Here is a 9,644-nt window from a genome sequence, read left to right as displayed (position 1 = left end):
GTTCTCATACTTTCCTTTGGGGTTTTCAGAAGGGGTAGTTCTATCTCACCCACTGAAATCCACCTTAAGTTGAATCTTCTCAGACAAGCTCCTGGCAGTTGAAGCCTCTGTTTTCTACATTTTTAACAAATTTGGTAACTACAAAGTCAGGTCAGCTTAACGACCTTGCTCAGGGCTGTGAAAAATTTCACGCCATGTGAGACGTAATGAAGTCACCTGAAGCCTACGAGTTCTTCCGTTGACCTAGCTACTGCCTCTCAGAGAGGTGGATTTACTTCATCAGTAGAATACCTTCCTGTGCTGCAGTAAGTGACCACATTACAGTGGCACAGCTGCAGTGGTGGTGTTTCTAGCGTAGACATACTCTTATTTATCTAGGGCAGAAGCAATTGGTAAAATGTTTAAAGGTGAAAGGAAGTTTTGGGTCAAAGTTTAGGAAAGCTTTCGAACTAGATGCTCATTGAAAATGTGATGATTTGTATGTGGAAAACTTCAATCATTTTCTCAAAGTATCAACCAGCTCTTTTCACAACTATTAAAATAGTGCTAAGCTGCCATGGAGGATTGTGAAATAGCCCTCACAGCAAACATTCAATAGCCTGAAACATCTATTTGAGAATAGAAACAAACAATCCTCCCCCATGGAGCATGGACACCACGAGACTTGTTAGAAGCCACTTCCAACACATTGATCCTCTTAGTGGTAAAGAGCATGACCTCTGATGTTGCTACTTAGAATACGGAGCGATGTAATCAGGGCAAAGTGTAAACAAACAAAATCAATGAAAACTCTGGAACTCAAGGCCAAGCTTGACTTTGGATTTTAAGCAGTTTCACAGTTTAAAATCCTTTCCTTAATTACTAATCCCAGGGAGCATGGAAGATGTAATTGATGGAGATGACACGTGTACCTTCTTGAGCTTTCCAAGGAGGGGTCCAACCAGTAACTCCTTTTCCAGCAGGGATGAAGGAGAGTCCAGTTTGCAAGGGCAGACATCTCGCTTTGCAAGCCAGTCATACATTGCAGAAGAGAAATGCTTTTGGTTCAGTCTCCCTCTGTCTCCCATCAGGGCTTCACCATTAGTGGCAGAAAGAAGGGGAATAACTGTCCATCAGCTGCTTCCTCCATCCAGATCTGAAAGTTGCATGGCGGCTTTGCAGAGGGGAGGAACTGGATCAGGTCCTTACAGTGGCCCATCAGTCTCCTTAGAGATTGATCATTTTCAATTACATTGCACCTTTCATCTACACGGCCGTCTCCTGTGTCAGACAGGGAAACAGAGGTACGGAGAAGGTAAGTGACTTGTGCACTCAGCAGTTAGTCACACAGCAGTTCAGTGGCTGGGCATACAAGCTTCCATTTTTCAGGGTCCTTGCTCTAACCAAAAGATGAATGGCCTGACCCTATCTAGATGTGACCCTAAGCACTTTCCATTCACAGCCTGCACACTCATGTAATAATCTTTGTACAAAGCATGCCTTGAGTGGGATCATTTGAAAACTAACAACTTGCTGGTCGGTCACATCATGGTAAAATGTATATAGCAACATTATATGTAAAGTTTTGAATTCCCCCTGTAGAAAGTCACTAGCATATGTTCAAGACCAGATGGCTTTGCCTAGGTAAAATTGGTAAACGGGTCTATCCTAAACAAAGGAGTGGGTGTTTACCTCAATTTACATATATGCAGTAAGCAGGACTATCAAGACGGGGGGAGGAGGAGATTGCAGGGAACAGAACAACTTGCAAACACCAGTGGGAGGGTGAGTGGGAAGAGCATGGAGATTCCTTCATCACTGCACTCTGTCATTTTCTTCACAGCTTGAATGAGCTATACTTTATCCATCTCAAAGGTTCACTGAACTATAAAAGAAAGGGGCAGAGAACCCCACGTTCTCTCTTTCACTGAAAACAAAGAGAGCAGCACTTTGGGGCTTCTGGAGGAACTCTTGACCAAGGTGGGGTCAGCCACCCCCATCGCGCTGGAAGACTGTGGATGAGAAAAGCCATCTTGAACAAAGCCTGTACCTGGCTAGATTAAGTTTTAGACTTTTAGATGCATGTTTTCACTTTTATTTGCTTGTGACCCTAACTTTCTCTTATACTTGAACTCATTTAAAATCCTGTCTTCTTTTGCTAATAAACTTGGTTTACGATTAAGCGAAATGACCAGTGCTGTGTTTGAATTAAAGTGAATGTTAACTCCAGTTACTATGGCAAGCTGGTGGGTTTTCTCTCCTCAAGAAGCCAATGAATTGTCTCATCCCTCTGAATGTTGCAGGAGAGGGCTGGGCATTGCAGGGCACACGGGTTTGGGAAAGTTCAGGACCAGAATGGGTCTGTGATAATTGTTGGCAGGCTGTTGATTTCCAAGTGGTTGAATCAGCGTTGTATAGCAGATAGAACACAGAGTGCATGCTGACTGCGGGCTGTGTGTATGTCCTAGGCAAGAAGCCATAAGTAGAAACAGGATCTAAGGGTACTCAGGGTTATATTATAAGCAGTGACAATCTCTCACTGGTCTGGGATGCACCCCAGATTGTGACAATAGATGTTAGAAGTAATATGCTGAAGGACAAGTAAAGCAAAAAGTTTACCAATTGTGTTCTACTGTAAAACAGTTAAATCAGTACCACCATACTCGCTATAATATTTAGGCAGAAATAGGAACATGTCCTTTCAAAGGTGCCTTTCCCATAGGAGAGTTAATGAAATGATAGAGCACGTTACTGGTCTAATGACACTATGCAGTAGCGCTAACTAGCTCAGCAAAGCCGCACACACAAACATTATATCACTTTATTCTTTGATGCAGAATTAAAGAATGGAAACAGCCACATTGGGTATTCTCTTCCAGTCATGCAGTGGGACCTGCCCATGATGATAGCCTGCTGGTTTACATATAAGCTAAACTAAGGATGGTGCCTCCTTCAATACAGTCCCTCTAAAATTCATGCTGTGGTTCGCGTATAGCTGCAGCTTGTTGGGCGGCAGTGAGGCTCAGGAACTGCTGGGGACTGATTTTTGTCTCAAATATATTAGTGCAGCTCATTTAGTCCTATACCTGATGGGACGCTCAGACTCCCCTAGCTCAGGGAATGGAGAGAAATATCGTAAAAAAATCAAACAGATTCCAAACTAAATTGCTTCTCCAAAGTTTGACATACTAGCTCCTCTGATAACTGAGGGCCTCACTCTTGTAAAAGATGCACAGCATACTTGTGAAACAAATGTATCCTTTACCCACCAAAAGAACTACACTGACTTTAAATTTATATATATCAATGTATATTACTAGTATCCTTCCTTCTACCTCACTGAAGTGGCTACTACTGTGTAATAACCAATTTCTCATTAAACACCAGTGTCCTAAGGGGTCACATTGCTCTCGTTTCTCAGAGGCTGCACAATCCCAGTTGTGCTGCTATTCTGCAGTCATGGCATCTGGGGCTAACATTCTTGCCTGCCTTTGGAGGAGTGAAACAGCTCTGCAGGGCAGCAGGCTGGGTGGGGTTCTGAAATCCTCTGCTGCTCTGAGGCTGGGGGTAAGAACAGTGGCCTTAAAAAAAACAAACAAACAAACAAAAAAAAACCACCCTACAAGAATAGAAGGGAGACTTGCATGTAAAACCAGATTGCTTTCCACATTAAAAGAAGGAACTTGGATGCTACAATAATTAGGGCCCTACCAAATTCACAGCCATGAAAAAAACATCACGGACCGTGAAATCTGGTCTCCCCCTGTGAAATATGGTCTTTTATGTGCTTTTACACTATACTATACAGATTTCACGGGGGAGACCAGTGTTTCTCAAACTGGGGGTCCTGACCCAAAAAAGAATTGTAGGGAGGACAGAAGGTTATTTTCGGGGGAGGGAGGTCATGGTATTACCACCCTTGCTTCTGCATTGCTGCCTTCAGAGCTGGGCAGCCAGAGAGTGGCGGCTGCTCACTGAGGGCCTAGCTCTGCAGGCAGCAGCGCAGAAGTAAGAGTGGCAATACCATTCCAGACCATCCATACTTCTGCACTGCTGGTGGTGGCGGCTCTGCTTTCAGAGCTGGGCTCCCGGCCAGAAGCTGCCGCTCTCTAGCTGCCCAGCTCTGAAGGCAGCGCCACTGCCAGCACCAGCACAGAGGTAAGGGTAGCAGTACCGCAACCCCACCTACAATAACCTTGTGACCCCCCACAACTCATTTGGGTCAGGACCCCTACAATCACAACACCGTGAAACTTCAGATTTAATAGCTGAAATCATGAAATTTACAATTTTAAAAATCCTATGACCATGAAATTGAACAAAATGGACCGTGAATTTGGTAGGGCCCTAACAATAATGGTATCAGTGTGGAAAACCTGATGTCAGAACACGGGAAAGCCACCTGGTTTAATTGTAGTGACTCCTAGCTGCCCTGTAGGCTTAAATTTTAATGCGTCACCAACTTCCTACAAGCTCCACCCTTCCCTCTCCCCTCCAGTTACAGGTCTAGTCTACTTGCTTGGAGTTCTGAGAGGCATACACCTTCTGGTACAAGCCTCCACACCGTACTTAGACCAGTGGCCTGCTTCCTTTTTCTCCCTTTCTCTGGGATAAATTCCCTCTTTAGGTGAATAAATACAGAGTCCAGATGCTCAGCTTATGTCCAACACAACTTGGGTTATGCCAACAGTTAATTAATTTAGAATAAACATTTCTGAAAGCTTTTGATATGTGTGGTGTGCTATCCTGTCTTCCTTTCATACCAGATATTCTTCAATGCACAAAAATTGTGACAACTGCAGTGTGTTCGTGTGAGATGTACAATGTATGCCAACAAACCATGGATTGTAAAGACCCAATGATTCAGGGGAGATTTATTGTACTGGAGAATATCCAATATTTTTCTTCATAGCACTGAATAACAATTCATGAAAATAATCAGAAAATATAAGCTTTTTAAATGACAGTCAAAAGAGAAACTAATATAATTACATATAATACAGATTTCCATCTTTCAGGTAAGCAAAGCAGTACTAAAAATGGTCATTTTTGTCTTCACAGTTAATGAGCATTGCCACTCCTGTTTAAAGCTTCAGCAACTCAAATCTCCTAATCACTGTGTGATTATGTTTAGACCTAAGCTGCATCTGGGTTGTAAACATATTCTTCAAATCTTCCTCCTCTGTATTCTCTAGAGTGGGCACACTTAAATTCATTCTATTTGTGGGAATAATAAAGGTTTCAGAGATACCAACTATACATAAAATGAGGAATTATTACTAGAACTGTTATCTCTAGAACCAGAATGAACTTTTTAAGGCTATGATTCAGCAAAGCATGTGTGCGCGCTTAAACACATGCTTAAGTTTCATTGATTTCAATGGATTTTGAATCATGCCCTTTATGACTGTCAGTTTAATGACTAGCCCTAATCAGCATCTGCTTCAGCTATGTACTGAGCAGGGATGGATTTAAGCATATGCTTAAGTGCATTACTAAACTGGGCTTAAGTGCATGTACAGTATGTGTGTTTATGTAAATACTACACACACATGCGCACACAGTTATTGCCATTCGCTTTCTTGTGTTTGAACATTCTATACACTAAGGTAGAACCTGCACTTATTTTGGTTTCTACAAACATAAAAAAGCGCCTGAAGAGAGCTATTGCAGCTTTCAATCAGTCACTGTATTGGCATTGGAAGCTTTATTTTGAAAACGATAAGCAGCAATACTGAATAAATAAGATAGAATGATTGTTTTGTCATCTCCATACAGCCGATGGCCTTCATCCAAAACATGAAAATACTGTAGCAAATAGAATAAACATGCATGTTTCAATGTTCCAAAAAGAAAAAAATAAAGGCATAATATAAAAGTAACACTTTGACACTTATTTTAATACCGTGCAGGCCATTAAAGATTATTTTCTGGAAAAAAATGAATAAAGTTTTGCTATTTACATAGATAATTAAGGCCCAATTCATCCTAAGTAATGCACACTGGGAAACTGTATACTTCAGTTCACTAATAATCACAGGATCAATTTTTCCCTCACACTCATATAATCCCAGTTCACCATAATGCAATACATAGTGTGCTTTTTATTTATTTATTTTTTTAAAAGGCAGTCATAGCCCCAAGTAGAGGTTTTCCTTTCTCTAAAGGGTCTTCTTCTCTTAATCACAAAGAAAAGTCATATTTGCAGATTCTGTATGCTAGGCTAGTGATGGAATGTTCTCTTTAAAGTTTCAGAAGATGGGTAACTTTTTCAAAAATGCTTGAGTGACACAGGAGCCATTATCTTTCAATGAGATTTAGGCTTTTTTGTTGTTGTTGAAAATTTTACCCTAAATCTTAATCTATTTTTGCATTTATCTCCCTTCCTACACTTGTGAATGACAATGTGAGGGATTCACAAGTTAATTTCCATTAGCAATAGCAGGAATCTTTCATATAAATGTCCTGTGCACTTAAAGGAAAATAGATACTTGTGTATTAAACTATTTAATAAAAACAAAAATCTATATTTATTATGCTGGCAAGTATATAATGTGGCACCTGTTAAAGTACATGCTGTTTTTGTTCTACTCATGCCCCTCTGACCAGGTTTGAAAAAGCTTTTGAAAATGGAAGCATGATAAAAATCTACCTTTAAAAACGGGTCACATGTTGATATGAAGTGAAACTCTTAATTCTTTATGATGCTGTGGTTGAACTGAATAATAAATTGAATAGAAAGTTCAACATGTCAAGAAGATGGAAAATAAAGGGATTTTCTCAAATTTTAAAAAACATTTCAGTGAATTTTTTGCCTTACTAACAGCAGCCCTGGAGCACCAACTGTTCTGTTTACCCTCCTAGTGGACAGAAGCAGTGAAAGCTCCTCAGGTGCCCTGATGATGTTCTTCAGCTTTAACTTGGAGAGAGTACAAGACGGGATGGTTGTCTCCAAACCCACTTAGTGTTTGACCTCTCTGCCAAACAGCAGTCACCACCAATCTATGCTAAATTTAAACTACTAAATTAAGGGGAAAGGCTCCAAATTTCGTTACTGGAACAATATCTTGAGCCATCCAAAATCCTGAGTTTTCTTACCCCACCGCCCTTAAAGCACAAGACGACACATAATTCTTATGACCTTAGCATTCACGGAACTCAATGGGAGCTGGATCAGACCCTTACTGCATAACAGAATATTTTCAGGATACATACATTTATCTGCTTTAACAATCCTTTATATCAGTATGCAGCAAAGATTTGATTAAACTTTTCTTTGTGATTAAGTGACATAGGATCTTCGCTATGCAATGCAATTTGGGCTTGATACTGCAAAAGCACCGACTGCCTCAACTCCTATCGACTTCTAAGGGAGTTGAGGATACTAAGTATCCTGCCAGATTGGGCCATTTGTTTGGCAAAACTGGACCTGGAAAGTAAAGGTATATGCCCCTTGGACACAGTATAATCTCCAAATTATTTGTGTTTTATATTAATTAACAAATACATTTTTATATAAGGAAAAAGTTATGGGCACAAACATACATGAGCAAAGACTCATCAATAACTGATATGAAAAACTGAGCGTGGCAAAGATTCTTTAGGCTAGAGCAGCACATTTACCAGTTTGTTCACAAGTAAAAAGAGACATGGATAATGAATTTTTGTTTTTGAACTGAGTCTGTTTTGAAAGATCCTTTATATTTTCACAGCCTCATTTGAAGTTGCTGTTAGTCTAAATACAGCAGCATTTTTAGTATTTATGGTGCTATTAATAAAAGAGAAATGAAAAAAATTTCATTTAAACGGTGATTCCTTCATCTCATGCTGTATCCTTCAAACTTTGAGTTACCGTTCTGATGTGGAAATTCATGGTCATTTTTAAAATAAGAAAATTAATTTCGTATTTATCTGGGCACAAGTAAATCCAAACAGGAACATCTATATTTTAAAAATAAAAAGATTTCTGAAATATTATTCTTTAGTAATTAAAGCTTGGGTTTTTACTCACCAAGGATGAAATCCTGATCCCACTAAAGTCAAAAGAAGTTCTGCCATTGACTTCAATGGAATCAGGATTCTCCCTCTAGATTTTGATTTCTGGGGACCCCAAGGGCTAAATTCTGCTCTGGATGCACTGGCATGGCTCCCACTGAAGTCAAAGGGATCTGCAGGCATGCGATGGCAATAGCTGGTGCTGTTATAATAGGCAGTCCAAATGCAATACATAAGGCCCAGATTCTGTAATCAGATCCATGCATTTGGACCCCCAGGTCGTCATGAAGGAGTCCCACTGATGCCAATGGTGTTCTGCACAGACTCAGGAGTCCACTGCATTGATCCGAGTGCAGGACCAGGGCCTAGCATCATAACCGCACTTTATTTGGAAGTGATGTACCTGTACGTGTTTACTCTTACATTCTGCTGGGGAGCCACTTTGTCTAAACCTTGTTTTATTTTTGGTTGTACTAGGTGACCTCAAAACATTGTAAAAATAAACGGAAGTCTCCTAGTGAATCTGTGAAGGTTTATCTTCTACCTCTCACTTGTAAAATACATGCTCTATAAAACCCTGACCAGAAATAGTCTTGCATATCTAAAGAAAAACATGTTCCATAACATTTTGGGGAGCAGGAATGAAATCCTGGCCCCAGTGAACTCAATGGGAATTTTGCTATTAATTTCAAATGGGACCAGGATATCACCCCAGCAATTTTATATATCATTTTGCTAAATGGTGTGTGTGTGTGGATTTTTTTTTTTTTTTTAAGAATAGTAACATTTACAGGAAAATAAGAACACTGTCCTGGCTGGTGAAAAGAAGAGTAAAAACCACACACAGTGAAAAGCCTCACACCCCTTTTTAGTAAGACATACAATGAAGACCCCTTATATTGTTTGTTTCTCAAAAGGCATACGCAATGTGGCACAATATCTCAAATATACATTCTATATAATAAAATACTGTCTAACTAGTGCATCCTCAATCATATGCTGGAAATATCCTTACCAAGCCAGCTTTAAATTCCATAATCTTTTAATGGTTCATTCAAGGCAGAATCAATAGGAAGCTAATCCCACAAACTCACCTTTCAAGCCTAAAAAGGTAGCAATGGATGTGATATGATGCATCAAAATCCACAATGTAACAAACAAAATCAGTGGTTAGAGACTATTTTAAAGATACAGCACCCCCACAACACTCTTGTGGTTGTGAATTGTTAATGTGATGAAACACTGGACATTTATACACACACAAGTCATCTGGTCAGATTGAGAAATACGATATTATATAATTAGTCACAAGTTTAATATAATAAAACAAAAGACACCGTAAAGGTCAACATTCACACCTCCATGGATTGCATGGAATAAATTAAACCTTAAACCAGTTGCAAACAGGTTCCTTCACTCTGCTCACTCAGTGTTTTATTTATGCCTATATATGGAATAATACTTTTCTAAATGCTTCTGAAGTAGCAAGAATAAAAATGAAGGCTCTTGCATCAATAGTTATTGGACAGCAACTTCAACACTGCCAGCTGTGTAGCTACACAGTTCCTTTGTTCTTTTGCATTAGTGCAGGGCTCCACGTGGTGTGTAGAATGAAGAAACGCAACATGTGGTGGCTTAAAGAGGAAAAGCTTCTTTCATTCATCATTGGT

This window comes from Emys orbicularis, chromosome 1 (assembly GCF_028017835.1).
Source record: "Emys orbicularis isolate rEmyOrb1 chromosome 1, rEmyOrb1.hap1, whole genome shotgun sequence".
In the NCBI taxonomy this organism is placed as follows: domain Eukaryota; kingdom Metazoa; phylum Chordata; order Testudines; family Emydidae; genus Emys; species Emys orbicularis.
Note: the sequence above shows the minus strand (reverse complement) of the source record.